Here is a 19576-nt window from a genome sequence, read left to right as displayed (position 1 = left end):
CTCCAAAGCTGGGCTTTGGAGTTTGAATCTTTTACTCACTTACCAGGTATGTAGCTGTGGACAAGTTTCTTAATCTTCCTACATCTGAGATTCCTCATCTGTAAGGCAGGATTAGTCAACCTCCTTCACAGAGTTGTTGTAACTGTTAGGGATCATGTAAGCAAAGGGCCTCCCACAAAACAGCATCTGGTTAAATGATAGCTACGATTTAAAAAAAAAAAAACCCAACAACCATGAATTGAGTGACTGCTGTGTACCAGGCACCAAGGTAGGCTCCAGAGATTTAGAGATAAAAGGTAGAGTCCCTGCTGCCTTCAAGGGACATCCCTGTTAGTGGGGATGTTTCAGAGAGAACAACCACCTAAGCTCAGGCTTTGCCTCAGGAAGAATAATGTGTTCTAACTAGACTAGAGCGTGTGTGTTCTGTTAATAGATTGTATAAACTAAAATTGTACAATAGCCAGTTTGGGTGCAATGAGCTACTCAAATGACACATTGACTTTTTTTTTTTTTTAATTTAAGTTCTGGGATACGTGTGCAGGACAGTGCAGGTTTGTTACATAGGTATACACGTGCCATGGTGGTTTGCTGCACCCAACAACCTGTCATCTACATTAGGTATTTCTTCTAATGCTATCCCTCCCCTAGCCCCACCTCCTGACAGGCCTTGGTGTGTGATGTTCCCCTCCTTGTGTCCATGTGTTCTCATTGGTCAGTTCCCACTTATGAGTGAGAATATGTGGTTTTTGGTTTTCTGTTCCTATGTTAGTTTACTGAGAATGATGGTTTCCAGCTTCATCCATGTCCCTGCAAAGGACACAAATTCATCCTTTTTTATGGCTGTATAGTATTCTGTGGTATACATGTGCCATATTTTCTGTATCTAGTCTATCACAAATGGGCATTTGGGTTGGTTGCAAGTCTTTGCTATTGTGAAGAGTGCCACAATAAACATATGTGTGCATGTGTCTTTATAGTAGAATGATTTATAATCCTTTGGGTATATACCCAGTAATGGGATCGCTGGGTCAAATGGTAATTCTAGTTCTAGAACCTTGAGGAATCACCACACTGTCTTCCACAATGGTTGAACTAACATTTTACACTCCCACCAACAGTGTAAAAGCGTTCCTATTTCTCCACATCCTCTCCAGCTTCTGTTGTTTGCTGATTCTTTAATGATCACCATTCTAACTGACGTGAGATGGTATCTCATTGTGGTTTTACTTTGCATCTCTCTGACCAGTGATGATGAGCTTTTTTCATATTTTTTTGGCCACATAAATGTCGTCTTTTGAGAAGTGTCTGTTCATATGCTTCACCCACTTTCTGATAGGTTTGTTTTTTTCTTGTAAATTTAAGTTCCTTGTAGATTCTGGATATTAGCCCTTTGTCAGATGGATAGATGGCAAAATTTTTCTCCGGGAGCCTGTTGACTCAGATACTTTTCTTTTGCTGTGCAGAGCCCTTTTGTTTAATTAGATCCCATTTGTCCATTTTGGCTTTTGTTGCCATTGCTTTTGGTGTTTTAGCCGTGAAGTCCTTGCCCACACCTATGTCCTGAATGGTATTGCCTAGGTTTTCTTCTAGGGTTTTTATGGTTTTAGGTCTTGCATTTAAGTCTTTAATCCAACTTGAGTGAATTTTTATATAAGTAAGGGGTCCAGTTTCAGTCTTGTACATATGGCTAGCCAGTTTTCCCAACACCATTTATTAAATAGGGAGTTCTTTCCTCATTGCTTGTTTTTGTCAGGTGTGTCAAAGATCAGATGGTTGTAGATGTGTGGTATTATTGCTGAGGGCTCTCTTCTGTTCCATTGGTCTATATCTCTGTTTCGATACCAGTACCATGCTGTTTTGGCTGCTGTAGCCTTGTAGCACAGTTTGAAGTCAGGTAGCGTGATGCCTCCAGCTTTGTTCTTTTCGCTTAGGATTGTCTTGGCTATATGGGCTCTTTTTGGGTTCCATATGAAATTTAAAGTAGTTTTTTCTATTTCTGTGAAGAAAGTCAACATTGACATTTTTATATGTTGTTTGAATAGCCTTTATGATAAATGTCAACAAAAATAATACTTTTTAGAAACACTTGGTTTTTATACACACTTAGAGAGGTAATAAAATCTGCCACTAATGCTAATAGCATTCAGACGGAGTGAAGACTTAGTGGTGTGTCAAAAAGTAAGGCACCTTGCTCTTTTCCTAATGTAGTCTGAATTTCAAAACAACACGAAGGAATGCTGTTGGTATTTATTCAGGGATTTGTGTGCAGATTTGATAGCTACCATTTATCTTCAGCAGAGGAATCCGTGTTCCTGGCCTTTTCCCCCCTTGGTTAGTTTGGATTTCCTCAGACCACTTTGCCCTTTGAAGGATTGTGTGCTGTTAAGTAAATGAACGGGTATGTTTCTGTTTGTGCTGACTGATTTACAACAGGATGGCAAATTCAGCACTGAAAACAGGGTCAGACAAATACCCTGGCTATGAGACTCCGCTGACTCAGACAAGCGAGGCTTTGCTTAGTGGTTTTTACCCCTCCAGTAGAGAAAAGTCTTGGCTAAGGCCTCAAAGGCATGTGGACTGGAAGGTCTGGCAGAACAGTATCCACGTCTTTACTGTTAGTAGAAGTTGTGCAGTTGTATTATTGTTGATGGTCTCATTAACACTGGCTATCTTTTATGTTCTAGCCACTGAATAGTCATTAATTATTGTGCTTAATTCTCACAGCAAACCTATGTTAATTTTAATTGATCCAAGACTCTCAATTTAAAGAAGCTAGCAAAGTTATTTTCTTTTGCCTCCCCTTCTGGCTTAACAAAGAGAACTCACAAGTACTTATGTTTTGAGAAAATAGAGACCCATTTAAATAGTGTTACCAGAGTGACACATTATTAACTAAGAAAATCAGAATTACATGCTTCTTAGAGGCTGCCTTCACAGGACACAGTGGTAATCTCTGAAGCCTGGAGGTCCCATAGCCCTGTGATGCAGAATATTATCAATGATAGGAAGAGAAAGCATTGCCTCCCTAACAGTGCGTGGAGGCGTCTTCCACCAGCACTTGGAACCAAGCCTCCACTGATGAACAGCACAGGAGAAAGACACAGACCTGAGAAGGCTAAAATTTACAATGCGGGACAGACAAGGGCAGCACAGAATTATTAAATGGAATATGGGAAACATGTGGTTTATGTCTATGGTCCACACTTGCGACACAGGTACCGTTATGTCCATTGTATAGAGGAGAAAACTCAGTTCCAGAAGGGTTGAATAACTTGCCCAGAGTCACAAGATTAAAAGATGCCAGACCAGGGAGCTAAATCCATGAATACCTGACTTTAAAGTTACCTTTTCTTTACCTCACAATGGTTTAGATGAGATGTGTTGTTAATTGTAAGTTGAATTTCCTTCACTACCTGCCTTTTTCAATATAATGTGAATTCTGCATCATTTTGTTGAAATGGAAAGTTCTAACCATTATTGTTTTAAAATAGGAGGCACTTGGGCCTTGAGGAAGAGTTGTCATTCCAGTAGTCTGGTAAAGGGCATTTGAGATGGAAGACACAGCCTAGGCAAAGGCACCGAGGTGAGAACGCTGCAGCTTAGTCAGGGAATGGAGAGTAGATTCATTTGAGGAGAACTGAGTGTCTCAGTAGATGGGGCTTATATCATGAGAAGGACGTGACAGCCTCAGCATGTAGCTGGTGAGCAGAGGGGGCCATGTTTGAGGGGGGGATTAAAGTGCTGAGCACTGTGGTCCAATGTTGTTCTGACAGCAGTGTGTAGATTGAAACAGAAGAGAGAGAAATTGAGGGGGAAGTAGCGTTATCTATATAAACTGTCAGGGAGTAGAGAAATCTGGATTTTCATGTATTTGGTTCAGGGAACAGTAACTTTCCCTTAGATATTTCCCAGGGTTGTCAATAAATACTGTAGTATACTGGTCAAGGATGCAAAGTTTGGGTAAGTTAGGAACATCCTTAAGCCACAAAGTGGATGCTCAAAAGTTAAATATTCAGTGGAAGTGGTAAGTAAGCAATGGAAATATGAAAATAGTAATTCATGCCACTCTCCTGCCTGTTGCCTTAAATTAACTATTCCACTGAAAGCTGCTTTCTGCTATTTTATTTGGGTAAATTAGTCACAAATGGAATTCTTTGCATTTAATGCTCTGCTGTTATCCCTCTGTTTAGGTTTTTGTCTCTGTTCCTTTAATAAGAAGCAATTCTTGGGTTATGTCTGCCCTCTGGTCTGAGGGCTCCAGGAAGCAGCCCAGTCAGGAACCTTCCAGTTGAATTAAGTCTGTTCCAGATGCTTCATTGACTCAACACATTTCACACTAGGTAGACACCGGAAGTGATCACAGGCCAACCTTTCTAGCCTCTCAGACTGAAACAGGTTCACAGTGAAACAGCTTTTCAGGGACAACTCCACACTTCCACACATGCCCCTATGCATTTGACTCTTCCCGGATGGCTTGTTCACGGTCACTCAGCAGGTTCTGATCTCAGGTATGTGCCTGGCATTGTCTGAGCTGATAGGAAGGTCTACATGTGAAAACTGGTGTTTAGGATATTGAACTTCTTTTCAACTTATCTGGTAACTTGCCCATGACTTTAAAGACAAATAGAAAAGACTTTTTTTGAAACATTCAGTCAAATTTGAAACGACCATGTTCCTGCCAGACAGTGAAATATATTATAAAGCCAGATTAATAAAGATAATATGGTATTACAATACCATGTAAGAATAAGAATTGTGATGGAATAGGGAGATTTCTACCTCTTTCTTCTCTCAGAAATCATCCATCACCATAGAATGGCAAGGAGAATGAGGAATGGAAAAACAATTGTACTTTTGATGGAACCAAAACTCATTATAACACATTGATCCCCAATAATGAAGACAAAAAGCAGTTGGAGTTCTGATGACTGAATTAACAGGGGGAAGCTAGGTGGGATCTGAGTGCCTACGGTGGTGGGTATCGATGAGAAGCAAGCATATTTCCTGCTCAGAAAGGCTCAGAAATTAATGAAGTGAGGTCCTGAGGGGGGATAGGTTCATATGGAGACCTTAAAAGGAGTGTTTGAAAGACTGCATGAGATCCTCCCCTGTACTCCCTACAGCCTCGAATGTGGCCCCTCATCTTCAGAGTGACGGTTTCTGGAGAGAGGCCCTAAGCATGAGGCAAGTAAGAAGGAAGTAAGGACTCGAGCTGATCTGAAAGCCTGTCTTCCCAAGGGCCAGATCCTGAGCACTCTGGTTGATATTCTCCATTCATTAGGTAATATTTTTAAAAATCAGCCTGTAGAAAAGATTAGAAGGAAATAGTCCATGATTTTAGTCATGATTGGAGAACTTTTGATTTATTTTTCTTTTTGCCTTTGCTTTTCACATTTAATTTAATGCGTGCATACTATGTTATGCTAGAAAATAGCAAAATTGGGTCTGGCATAGTGATATGTTCCTGTAATCCCAGTCCTTTGTGAGGCCAAGGTGGGAGGAGTTCTTAAGGCCAGGAGTTCAAGACCAGCCTGGGAAACACAGACCCCATCTCTACGAAGAAACTAAAACATTAGCCAGGCATAGTGGCAGGCGTCTGTAGTTCTAGCTACTGGGGAGGCTGAAGTAGGAGAATTGCTTGAGCCTAGGAATTCGAGGTTACAGTTGGCTGTGATAGCACCACTGTACTTCAGGCTGGCCAACAGCGTGAGACCCTGTCTCTAAAAGAAAGAGAGAGAAGGAGAGAAGGAAAATAGCAAACTAATGCGGGAAAATAATTATGATGAAGAAGAAAGAAGGTAAATGTTTATCAAGGCTTAGTTGTGTAAAAATCCTTTAAAAAATTAATAAACCTTTTATTTGAGAACCGTTTTATGTTCACAGCAGAATTGAGCATAGAGATTTCCTATATAATCCTTGGCCATTCCCTGCCCGCCGCCCCCCCCCCATCTCCCATCATCATCAACATCCCAAACCAGATTGGTACATTTGCTAAAGCTGATGAACCTACATTGACACATTATCTCCCAGACTCCCTAGTTTACATTAGGGCTCACCCTTGGTGGTGTACGTCCTGTGAGTTTGCACAAATGTAGAATGGCATGTCTTCACCGTTACAGCATCATACAGACCTTTTTCACTGCCCCCGAAATCTTTCGTGTTCCACCTGTTCATCTCTCCCTCCCCTCTAATCCCTGGCCACCATGTATCTTTTTAGTATCTTCATACTTTGGCCTTTTCCATAATGTCATACGGTTGGAATCATACCATATGAAATGCTTCAGATTGGCCTCTTATACACGGTAATACGCATTTAAGGTTCTACTGTGTCCTTTCATGGCTTGATAACTCATTTATATTTAGTGATGAATAATCTGTTGTCTAGATGTACCACAGTTTACCTCTTCACCTACTGAACGACATCTTGGTTGCTTCCAAGTTTTGGAAATTATGAATAAAGCTGGATTTTATATGATACTGTTTTCTCTCCTTTCTTAGCATATTAATTATACTTCTTTTTACTTTTTAAAATGGTTGCCGTAGAGTTTGCAATATACACTTACAACTAATCCGAGACCATTTTCAAATAACACTAAACTGCTTTATCAGTAGTGCAAATATCTTATAATAACAAAATATTCCCAATTCTTCCCTCCCATCTTTGGAATCATCACTGTCATTCACTTCACTTATACGTAAGCATATATATGCATACATAATTGAGTACATTGTTGCTATTATTTTGAAAAAGATATTGTGTGTTTGATCAATTAAGAAAGCAAAAGTTTTTGTTTTACCTCCGCTGAAGTATGTTCTTCCTCCCTCTGGGGTATTTTTTTAAAGATTTTTTTTCTTTATCTTTGATTTTCTTTTTTTTTTTTTTTTTTTTGAGACAGAGTCTCGCTATGTTGCCCAGACTGGAGTGCAGTGGCGCAATCTCGGCTCACTGCAAGCTCCGCCTCCCGGGTTCACGCCATTCTCCTGCCTCAGCCTCCTGAGTAGCTGGGACTACAGGTGCCCGCCACTATGCCCGGCTAATTTTTTGTATTTTTAGTAGAGACAGGGTTTCACCGTGGTCTTGATCTCCTGACCTAGTGATCCGCCCACCTCGGCCTCCCAAAGTGCTGGGATTACAGGCGTGAGCCACCACGCCCGGCCTCTTTGATTTTCTTAACTGTAAATATGATATGCCCAGAGGTGGTTTTCCTGGCATCCTGCTTAGTGTTCTCTGAGCTTCATGGATCTGTGGTTTGGTGTTTGACATTAATTTGGGGAAATTCTCAGTCATTATTGTTTTGAATATTATTTCTTCTGTTCCTTTCCCTCTTTATTCTCTTTCTAATATTCCCATTGTATGTATGTTACACCTTTCATAGTTGTCCTACAGTTCTTGGATATTCTTTTTTTTTTTTTCAATCTTTGTTCTCTTTGCTTTTTCATTTCAGAAGTTTCTGTTGTCATATCCTCAAGCTGAGATTTTTCCTCAGTTGTGTTCAGTCTCCTAATAAGTTGGTCAAAAGGATTATTCAAGTCTGTTATAATGTTTTTGATCTCTAGCATTTCTTTTGCTTTTTTAGAATTTTCATCTGCTTACATTTGTCTGTTCTTTCATGTCCTTTTTTCATTAAAGCCTTTAGCTTATTCATCATTTTCAAAAATTTTCATGTCGAATAATTCCAATATTTCTGCCATATCTGACTATGATTCTGATGCTTGTTCAGTCTTTTCACACTGTGTTTTTTGCCTTTTAGTATGTCTGGTAAGTTTTTGCTGAAAGATGGATGTCATGATGTACTGGGTAAAAAGAATTGTGAATGGGTCTTTAGTGATGTAGTTGGTAAATCACTGCGGAGTGATACTGTTTGGATGTTTTGTCCCCTCCAAAGCTCATGTTGAAATATGACCCCCAGTGTTGGAGGTGGGGCCTGGTGGGAGGTTTTGGATCATGGGGGTGGACCCCTCATGCATGGTGTGGTGCCCTCCCCTTGGTGATGAGCGGGTTCTTGCTCTGTTAGTTCACACGAGAGCTGGTTGTTAAGAGTCTGGCTCCTCCTTCCCTTTTCTTGCTCCCTCCGTCACCATGTGACATGCTGGCTTCTCTTTGCCTTCTGCCATGATGGTAAACTTCCTGAGGCCTTCATCAGAAGCAGATGCCCACACTCTGCTTCATGTATGGCCTGCAGAGCCGTGAGCCAAATAAACCTCTTTTCTTTGAAAATTACCCAGCGCTGGCTACGTCTTGATAGCAATGTAAAGTGGACTAACTCAGAGAATGGAGTTGTTGTCCTGTAGTCCTGGGAGTGGGTCTTAGTCTTCTAGTGAGCCTGTGACCCTGGACTTTGAGCTTCACACAGTGCTTCTCAGTTTGTTTGTTTGTTTGTTTGTTTCTTGTGGGACAGGATGACTAGAGTGGGCTGGAGTTGGGTATTTTCCTTCCCCAGGTAGGTTAGGCTCTGCTAAAGTCCCAGCAAGTTAGGGTCTGGTTAGTTTCTCCGGAGGGAAAAACCTTGTTAAGAACGTAATTCTCTGGTGTTTTTTTCTTTTTCTTTTTTTCTTTTTCTTTTTTCCTTTTCCTATGGTGCTGATCTCTGGTGTTTTTTTTCAGAATGGTTTTTTTCCTCCTTTTTCCACTGGAAGCATGAGGGAATTTTTCTCCGATACTCACTGTGAGGCCCTGCTAGAGCTCCTGGAAAAAAAAAAAAAAAAAAAAACTCACAAAAGCGTATCCCTCCCTACTCCCTGTGATGGGCACTTCTGGAGTTTTAAACTCGAAGAGTTGTTCATTCTAGACCCCCAGCAGTATGTCGAGTACAATTGAGGTTTCTACCGGCTCCTGATTTCCATGGAGGTTTCTGTTCTAGTAAGTTGCAATTCTCTGTATGTGCCTCTTTCTCTCTAGTCTTGGGGGCAGCAGCTTGCCTGTGACCTTACTTCTTTGGCAGATCTAAGAACTTTTTTTAACACTGTATATTACAAATTATAGTTGTGTATATTTGTAAGATACAAAGTGATATTGCGATTTTTTTAATACAATGTGGAATAATTAAATTAAGCTAATATATCTAGCATCTCAAATGTATAAGAAGAATGGTTGATTTTTTAGTTTGTTTAGCTTTTTACTTGTTGTTAGGATGGAATGGTGACTTCTAAGCTTCTTACATACCAGATCAGAAACCAGAAGTCTCATCCTGTTTTTAAAAACAGGACTTTGAACATTTTTATTTTTCTTAGCACAATGCCAGCAGCAGTAACTGCATGGCGATCCAGTGGTCTCTAGTCTTATAAGAGCTTATAAAGAAAGGCTTCATATCTTACCTGATAAACTCACCTTGACTGTTTTATAGTTCAGTGAAACCCCAATTTCTGGCAAGATCTGAAACTTGGTTTTTCTTTTTTGTTGCCTATTTAAAATATCAGAACCAAGCCCGTGAAAACTATTACCATGTATTCAGGCCGACTGTGATTTGTCCTCTGTGGATGTTTCTAGAACCGTAGTGAAACACAGTGATGATTGGTTTTGCAGTTGTTGAGGTCAAACCTTGGCACAAGATTTTTGGTCTCTGTTTTCTCTTTATTGTTCGACACAACCCACATGCACGTTTGTTTCTCCGTCTCTTCACCTCATCTGGCTGACGTGTTAGTAGGAGCTTAGCCAGGCTGTCTGGCCACCAAACCTAAAATCATATGGCTTGTTGAGTTGGCAAGGACACTGAGGAATAAAACAACCCTGTGGACAGCACTGTGCATGCAAAGTCTTCGGTGACAGAGGCATTGAACTTTAGACAGAGTTGAGTGATCATCTCAACCATGTCCTCGTTTCACAATTCTGGGATCAACATCTGCAAAACTGTACTTCTGACAACATCAGGATCCTCTAATATTTCATGTGTCCTCATCTTGCAAGATAGGTGATAAAATAAGATGAGGAACCTGAAGCAATGAGCAGTTAAGCCACTTGGACCAAGTTCCAAGGGTAGCGGGAAAAACAGAGCAAAGAGTGAGATTTATTACTTGCAGCCTTTGGATTTCACCATAAAGTTGGTGGTTTTTAAATGTTTTTTTTCCCCCCTAACATCAACCCTTTCTTCAGTCAAGTGGTGGGAAACCTCATATGTAAAACAGATGAAAGAAAGCTGCTGGCTCACGTGGGAGGCTGCGTTGTGTGGTATGAGGTTTAGAAGGAGGGACTTGGAGGCCAGGCTGCTCTGAGCCTCCGTTTGCTCATCTGCAAAGTGAGGATAACTACTATACGTGCCTCATAGGGTTACTGTGAAAATCAGCTAAATCAGTTCCCAGCTGTAATAACCATGCAGTTTATTCAGTCAAAAAGCTTTTATCCAGCAGCCTACTGTATTCTGGGCCCTGTTAAAAGCACAGGGTGATGGCAGTGAGGAAACAGGAGTCCCAGCTTTCATGGAGCTTACATTCTCATTCTCAAAATAAATGTTAGTTATAGTAACGTGTCGAAGAGGCATCAGACCCCTCCTGTTGATACCTCCTCTGCGTCTTGGCTCCAAAGGTCCCTTAGAGCACTGTGGAAAACCACTGGCCTAGGCTACACATCTTAACATCTAGGATGTTTTTAAGAGCTGGAGTGGGGAAAAAAAAGTGGAATTATATGACAGTGTTTAAATTTTCCATTACTGACATAAACTATTCCAGAAACAACAGGTAGAAGAGAAGGGTGATTCTTCTGTTTGGGCGTCCAGTTTGGAGAGTAATTAGTGACTTGTCTGCTTTTCCGTCCTTAGTCATCTTGAGCACTTGCAGCTGTGCGTCTTCCTTTGCGTCTGATGCAAGCTGATACTTTAGGGTGAAAGGGTGAGAAGGAAATTTAGATTCAAAGTGCTGACAAGATAAAGTGCATTCTCTAAAGATTCATTCCCCTTAAAATTGGAGTTCTCACCCAGATATCTTCTCTTAGCAGACCGATGTCTGGAAAGTAGAAAATGGAAGATAACTTTGTGGTTGAAAATTATGTTCCTAAAAATGAGGGTTGACCCTGTTTCTAGGAGAAGAGAGAGCATGTGTGGCTCTGCTGATGGGTACAGAGAAGTGCCTTTGTGGTGGCGCCCGACGGAGAATGCAGAGTAGACCACCATCTCTACTTTCTGATTGTTTTCAGTTCTTTCTCAGACGCCTACAAACATTTAAACCTTGTCTGACTCTGCCTTCCCTCGGTAGTTTTAAGGCATATGGAAGAATTTCAACAAACTGAACTGATTTGGGGGAGAAGGAGGTTAGACTTTTTTTTTTTTTTTTTTTTTTTTTTTTTTTTTTGAGATGAAGTCTCAGTCTTGTCACCCAGGCTGGAGAACAATGGTGCGATCTTGGCTCACTTGGCTCACTCAGCCGCCTGGGTTCAAGCGATTCTCCTGCCTCAGCTTCCCGAGTAGCTGGGATTACAGGTGCACACCACCACACCCAGCTAATTGTTGTATTTTTAGTAGAGACGGGGTTTCACCGTGTTGGCCAGGCTGGTCTTGAACTCCTGACCTCAGGCAATCTACCCCCCTTGGCCTCCCAGATTTTTTTTTAAATGTTGCCATTTTAAGAAGCTAATACACAAGAAACCTTTGGCCTTCCACCTTCCTGTGGAATAGGTCCCGAGGGGCAGTTATGAACTTCCAAATGTGAAAATGCCTATTTAATTCTTTCTCTCTCTGTGAAAAATGTAAAGTACATCTGAAAAAGTAATTCCCCTAGATGTGTAATGATTCTATAAATTCAGGATTAAAGTAATTTATCAGGCTAATTTATGCCATTTATTTATTTATTTAGAGACAGGGTCTGGCTTCTGTCGCCCAGGCTGGAGTGCAGTGGCATGGTCTCAGCTCGCTGCAACCTCCGCTTCCCAGGCTCAAGTGATCCTCCCACCTCAGCCTCCTCAGTAGCTGGGACCATAGGCACACACTACCACACCTGACTAATTTTTGTGTCTTTTTTTATAGAGATGGGGTTTTCCCATGTTACCCAGGCTGGTCTCAAACTCCTGAACTCAAGTGACCTGCCTGCCTCGGCCTTCTAAGTGCTGCATTACAGGTGTGAGCCACTGCGCCTGGCCCTATGCCCATTCTTTAGTGCTAGTGATAGGAACGAACGAATCTATCAGTTGGTTTTCATGTCGGGGTCATTTTTAGGCAGAAAAATAGATTGTTGTCACTTGACCTAAATTGTCTGCTTTCATAGCAAAGAGCCGATGATAACAAAGCCGTGTGAATCATCTTGTCCTGTGGAATCAACCTTACAACAAGGAGGATTCAAACACCTTCAATAAAATAACAAATGATTACATATCACAGATCTTTGCATCAAGCAAGGCCAAGTATGCAAGTATTAACTCGGTGAATTCTAACTATCTGATTAAATTTTGTAAGTCAATGCCAATTTCCCTTTGGACTCAGTTTACCTGTATAATTTTGTTTTATTAATATTTTAAAATAAAAAGTTATGTGGCCAAGTACAGTGGCTCACACCTGTAATCCCGTAATCCCAGCACTTTGGGAGGCCGAGGCTGGTGGATGATTTGAGTCATGAGTTTGAGAGCAGCTTGGGCAACATGACGAAACCCTGTCTCTACAGAAAATGGAGAAAGTTAGCCGGGCATGGTGGCACACACCTGCAGCCTCAGCTACTCAGGAGGCTGAGGCAGGAAAATCACTCGAGCCTGGGAGGTCGAGGCTGCAGTGAGCTGTGGTGGCACCACCGTACTACAGCCTGGGCAACAGAGTGAGACCCTGTCTCAAAAATGAAAAAAGACAAGTGATGTCCAGTGAACTAAAAAAATAGATTTTACTCATTTCATTCTGTGAATGTTATACTTTATTTAGAGAAATGAGCCATCAAACAGGGAAGACAGCACTGGTGTAAGATGAGCTGGCAGAGACCTTCAGGTGGTCACATGAGAACACAGTGAGCAATGGGAAAATAAGGCAATTTTCTTAGCACTGGAAGGCGTTTAACAGACCATCTAGTTGGTCACCTCCCCCTAGCTTACCTTTCACCCTTTGTTTTATAAATAGGGAAACTGAGATGAAATAACCCAAGACTTTTGGGACTGTCTACCAAAAATCACACAACCAAGTCAGAGCCAGAACCCAGGTTTTCCAACCATGACACCTGTGTTATGATTGTACCGTACTATCTCCTGAGATGCTGGCTCATCTTTATCAGAAAACTTTGATCTGGAGCCGTCGGGAGCCGTAGAATAGCAGAGCAAGAATGGATGTCTTGGCTTGCCTAACACTGCCCCTCACTTAGTGTTAAGAGCTCTTGGCCGGGCATGGTGGCTCATGCCTGTAATCTCAGCCCTTTGGGAGGCTGAGACAGGTCAATCACTTAAGGCCAGGAGTTTGAGACCAACCTCGCCAGAGTTTGTTTGTTTTTTCTTTGTTTGTTTTTTGAGTAACCTCATCTCTCCTTAAAAAAACAAAAAAAAAACCAAAAAATTAGCTGGACATGGTGGCACACGCCTATAATCCCAACTACTTGGGAGGCTGAGACGTGAAAATCACTTGAACCTGGGAGGCAGAGGTTGCAGTGAGCTGAGATCATGCCACCAAACTCCAGCCTGGGAGACAGAATGAGACTGTTTCAAAAAAACCAAACAACAACAAAAAAGAGTTCTTAATGCCCCTGAAAGGTTATTATCCAGCCTCTGCTGAAACACTGGTTCATGAGCTAGCCCAGTCCCCTAAGATGGTGATCCCAGATATACTACCCTTTGCTTTCTGTCGCGGTTCTTCTATTTGGGGTCTGGAACACCTATGGTGTGTCTGTCACTGTACTATATGAAAGAGATACAGAGTAGAATAAAATGTAGCTGCTTCCTTCTAGGAATAACCCTAGTAGTAAGAGAAACAGACAAGTAAATCAGCAATGATGGTTGAGTGGGGTAAGTGGTATTGTTAGGGGTATGTACTTTGCTACGGAGGAGGAGAACCTAAATCAGGCTGGAGAATGAGGAAAAGCTTCCTGAAGGAGGCAACCCTTGAGCTAAGTTTTGGAGTAGGTGATGGATGAAGCAAGAGAAAGGGCAGTCACACGAATGAAAGAGCCTGTGGAAAGTACATTCGTCGGCACAGCAATTTAGAAAATGGTGTATGGTGTTCTGCAGGGCTGGAAAAGGGAGATTTGTGGCCAGTGTTGAGAGGAAGGGGGAGGAAAGGATGCAGAGGCTGGATTGTGAAGGGCCTTCATTGAGAAACAGTCTGCATCATGTATGATTGTATCGTCAGAATGTTATTTTGTAGCGCCTTCCTCTTACGATGCTTTCAGATTTAACTTGTCCTGCTTTGGAACACGAGGATCAGAAAAACCTGGATTCAATATCTGGCACCACCTTAGCCTCTTTGAGCCTTAGAAGCCTCGTTTGTGAAATGAGGGTGATCGTAGCTTCTCCCAGCTTTTGTGGTAAAAAAAAGAATCTAGACAGGCGCCTCATAAAGTGCTGGGCTCATTGCAGATAGAAAACCTGCTTGTTTCCACCCGTTTTTTTAATCTCAAAGTCTCTGTAATAATTACATTCAGCATCCCTACCTTGTCTGCTAGGAGTTGTAACATTAGATTAACATTTTCTTGCAATAATTCTGTCATTCTTTAAACCTAACCACACAATTCTACATTTTGGAGTGAAGGTAAGCCTGAAGTAAAGGTTTCCCTTATTACTTTTTATGGCTTAATAGAGAAAATAATGAGGAAGGTAAGTTACGGCTTTTCCACATATCCTGCTTTTACCAGGCCAAGAGTTAGATGATGAGGATACTCGGAAGACAAAGAAAGTAGACAAAAGGTCAGGGAAGCTATTTGATTTGGTTGACATATATGGAGAAAACAGTATTGATATGACGGATATGTTTTGTTTGAAAAAGCGTTTTGTGCCTACTCAAGTACAGACACAATATATCCTAAGCAGTGAATGGGTATTAATCCAAGCAGGTGTAAGAAATACAGCAGTGCTAGGAAAGACTCTGAAAAGAAAGAGTTGAGTTATTTTAGTGAAATGATAGCTCAAATTAGAGAAGTGCATGCTGAGAGAAATGCTGAGGTTAAAGAGTGAGCCCTGGCCCCACTTTAATTTCCTCCAAGGATCTTTTCTAAGAGAGGAGACAGAAACCTTACAGAGGAAGTGAGTGTAGTAGGTGATGCGAAAGGGAAAGGGGAAGATTGAATACTGAAAACAGGAAGGAAGGAAAGGGTGACATGTCAGCTTTATTTTTACATCTATTGTGTGTCAAAGCGATGGTCTTTTTTTAGCTAGTCAGGTCTAAACTGTAATAAAATGAAGTCAGAGTGAGATGAACTGAATAATACTCAATTTCATGGAAAAACTTATCTGTAGTTGGCAGTTGTCTCTTTACTTTTGGATTTAATTCCTTTTCATCATTTTCTGTATCAGCTCTTTTGAGAGCAGTTGGCTAGTGCTGCAGATAAATACATGCCTGTTGGTGGTTTGGTATAATTTGTCTTACATGGCATCTTCACTAGCAGTGTTAGCCTGAGGATTAGTTTCTAGTTTAGCAAAATGAGAGTTAGTTTAATAAGATGTTGAGATGGTGATCAGTTTTCCAGGGGTTTGGTTCTGCTCAAGAGCTGGCATCAAATAAGCCAAAAAGGCAATAAGCAGGGTGGATCAACTGCCTTAAGATGCGTATGCAGCGTTCAAACCAGGGGATGGCACAGTGAGAGGCAAAGCATTGCTCCAACAGAATGGAAGAAGTTGCTGGAAGATGGCTTCACTGGAAGTCAGAACCTGAGATGGGAAGGCAGAGAAGGAAATCAAGAAGTCAATTTTTACCACCATCACTAAATCCTTCCCAGAGTACCGAAGCAGGCTCATACCCAGGGGCGTAGGGGAGTAGTACAGGAGGAGGAGGAGAAGTAGAAGGAGGGAGACGAAGACAGGGAGAGGGAATTAATTGAGGATGGGGAGACAGTGAGTCACAAGGGAAGAAAGGAATTCTTGTGAACTACAGTGGTTTGTAGGACTCAAAAGTAAGCAGGTGGAATTAACCTCATAAAAAATAATGCTGTGCCTGCCTCGCTTGGGGTAGGCACCCAACACATCACACTTCCTGTTTTGCTCCCTCACTTGTGTCAGCTCAGATTATTTCCTGCCTGTCCACTGCTAGCCTTTTGTGGCTGAATATCAGATCGTGGCTGAGCATCTGAGCATGCGCTGGCCTCTATGAATCAGACGTAACTTTCCTTCTCAAATTTATCTTCAAAAGCATTTATTGTAGAGAGTATACTGTGTGCCATATACATTAGCAAGCGCTAGTATAGAAAATACCAACAGGCTAAATACTGTGGCTTGTGCCTATAATCCCAGCACTTTGGGAGGCCCAGGCAGGAGGATTGCTTGATCCCAGGAGTTTGAGACCAGCCTGGGCAACAAAATGAGACCCCATCTCTGAAAAATAAAAAAATAGAAAATAATGTTATTTATTTGTATAACCTAGTAATGAACATTGGGTCATTTGTCATTTTTTGCATTTACAGTGTTACTATGGGTATTCTCTTCCTAAGCACCTCCTAGAGCACACGTCAAGAGGTCTGTCAGCTGTGAACTATGGCAGCACGCACCAACATAAATGAATCTTAGGACTATAGTGTTGAGCCAAAAAAAAAACTAGAAACAAATTGCAAAATCATAAATGCGGTGTGACTCCATCTGTAAGCAGCCAAAAGCATGCAAAGCTAAACATACAGTATGTTTAGTGCCCCCTTGTCCATGGGGGATACATTCCAATACCCCAGAGGGCGCCTGACACCATGGATAGTACTGAACCTCATGTATACTGTTTTTTCTTATGTATACATACTTACGATAAAGTTTAATTTATAACTTAGGCACAGTAGATTAACAACAATAATACCAAAATAGAACAATTATAACAATATACTGTAATATAAGTTACGTGAATGTGCTTAACATATCTCATTGCACCATACTTACCTATTTTTGGACTGAGGCTGACTGCAGGTAACTGAAACTGTGGAAAGCAGAACTGTGGAGAATCAGGAAGTACCGTACATACATATGAGTGAGACTGTGATAAAAGCGAGGAGTACAAAACATGCAATTAGGGTAATGATGACCTCTGGAAAGTAGAAAAGGAATGAGATGGAATGGAACCCAAAGGATATTGTACTGTTCTATCAATACCCAGGTTATCAGGTAAAATTAATAGGATGTAAGAAAGTTTCTTGAAGGAGGTGACATTTAAGCTGGATCCTAAAGGATGAATAAAATTATGAGCAATAGCAATAGTGAAAAAGGTATTTTTAAAAGAGGAAACTATGAATAAAGATATAAAAGCTATGACCTGGCGATCGTATGCCAAAAAAAAAAAAAAAAGACATAAAACCACATGGGCGGCCAGGCGTGGTGGCTCACGCCTGTAATCCCAGCACTTTGGGAGGCTGAGGCGGGAGCATCATGAGGTCGGGAGATCAAGACCATCATGGCTAACACGGTGAAACCCCGTCTCTACTAAAAAATACAAAAAAAAAATTAGCCAGGTGTGGTGGTGGACACCTGTAGTCCCAGCTACTCGGGAGGCTGAGGCAGGAGAATGGCGTGAACCCGAGAGACTGTGAGCCGAGATTGTGCCGAGATTGTGCCACTGCACTCCAGCCTGGGCAACAGAGCAAGACTCCGTCTCAAAAACAAAAACAAACAAACAAAAAACACCACATGGGCCCACAACCTGACTCAGGAATGACAGAGAAGCCAAGATAACTGAAATATGTGTTGGGTGCAGGGAAAGGCAGGATGGGAGTAGATTATAGGGGGCGTTTGATGTCACACGAGATAATTTTGTCTTTATTCTGCAACTACTGGTTGGATCTCCTGTTTCTCTTTTGTAAAATCAAATCTGTTTTTAAAAAAGATTTATCTGATGCCAGTTTAAAGAATGGTTTGGAAAAAGACAGGGACCAGAGAGATTGACTTGGAAAGTTGCAAGTAAGGGATAAAGAATATACGAGACAAATACCTGCAGTGGAAACGGGAAGAAAGGGCTGAATGTGAGAGTGACACAGAGATATGATTTGATTAGTACATGAACTTGGAATAAACTACCACTTTTTTAAAATTTAATTTGCGAGAGTCTTGCTGTGTCGCCAAGGCTGGACAGTGGCTGCAGTGGTGCTATCTTGGCTCACTGCAACCCCCGCTTCCTGGGGGCTCAAGCAAGCCTTCCACCTCAGCTTCTGGAGTAGCTGTGACTGCTGGTGCATGCCACCATGCTCGGCTAATGTTTTTGCATTTTTTATAGAGACAGGGTTTCACCATGTTGCCCAGGCTGGTCTCGAACATCTAGGCTCAAGTAATCTGCCCGCCTCAGTCTCCCAAAGTGCTAAGATTACAGGTGTGTGAGCCACCACACCTGGCCTACCACTTTCTTTATCTTCCCCTTTTCTTCCTTTTTTTCGTTGGCCTGTTCCTCACTGCCTCCTCTGACTCATCTTGATCTGCAATTTTGATTTGTATAATTGCCATATTGACTCAGGAAAGGAGCTACCAACTACATTTTAACTAGCGTCTTTAAAACACTTGTCTGAGAAAGATTAACAATGTTTACTACAAGCATTTATACCAGGGCAAATGGTATAAGGACTAAGGAGAGATATACTTTTCCTAATTACAGTGTTGATCCCTTAGGACGCTGACCATTTATTTGTAATTTAATTACATCAGTAAGTTAATGTGTAAAAGTGCCTGATACACTTCGTGTTAGTTTCATTTTGCTTACAAGTATTACTTTCATTTTCTTCTTTAATTTTTTGAAGTAAAGAGGATTATCAGATTTAAACAAAGTTACACAGAAAATCCTTTTTAAAATTACAATAATTGTTGAACATCTTGCTGAAGTTCTGTTGTGTTTTTGTAGGTACAATGAACTAAACACATTTTAATCTTATTCAGCGTTGAACATACAGGCTTCATTTGTGAAAAGTCCTGTGTTTGAAGAACCAGGCACAAGAGTAATCACAGAACATACTTTTGAAAGTACATGTGGGGTTTTTGTTGTTGCTGCTGTTTATTTTTTAAAAACTGAACCCTACTTGGCCGGGCGCGGTGGCTCATGCCTGTGATCCCAGCACTCTGGGAGGATGAGGCAGGTGGATCACGAGGTCAGGAGTTCAAGATCAGCCTGGCCAAGATGGTGAAACCCTGTCTGTACTAAAAATACAAAAAATTAGCCAGACGTGGTGGCGGGCGCCTATAATCCCAGCTACTCGGGATACTGAGGCAGAGAATTGCTTGAACCTGGGAGGCGGAGGTTGCAGTGAGCCGAGATCATGCCACTGCACTCTAGCCTGGGCAACAGAGTGAGACTCTGTCTCAAAAACAAAACAAAAAACTGAACCCTACTTTTAAGCCAGTTTATATTTGTTTTTTCTCACTTCCTTTTTATTTTTTTCAGAGTTACATCCTAAAAAATGTTTTTAATTAATTAAAAGATTTTGGTCTAGTCGGAGTTGATATATTAATGTGCAGTGAAGTTTCCCAATGTAGTAAATCTAAACTATGGAAGAAGAAGAAGAAGAAATGGTAATCTTGCTTTGT

The 19576-nt window shown here is 41.4% G+C and overlaps 1 protein-coding gene across 3 annotated transcripts in view; it reads left to right on the top strand.

The window, feature by feature from the left end:
* SMYD3 (SET and MYND domain containing 3) overlaps positions 1 to 19576 on the top strand; it is a 745729-nt gene that overhangs the window by 533353 nt on the left and 192800 nt on the right. The gene's annotated exons all lie outside the window — the stretch shown is intronic.

This window comes from Symphalangus syndactylus, chromosome 19 (assembly GCF_028878055.3).
Source record: "Symphalangus syndactylus isolate Jambi chromosome 19, NHGRI_mSymSyn1-v2.1_pri, whole genome shotgun sequence".
Lineage (NCBI taxonomy): Eukaryota > Metazoa > Chordata > Mammalia > Primates > Hylobatidae > Symphalangus > Symphalangus syndactylus.
The sequence above is the reverse complement of the archived record's forward strand: the minus strand, read 5'-3'. Positions and strand labels throughout refer to the sequence as shown.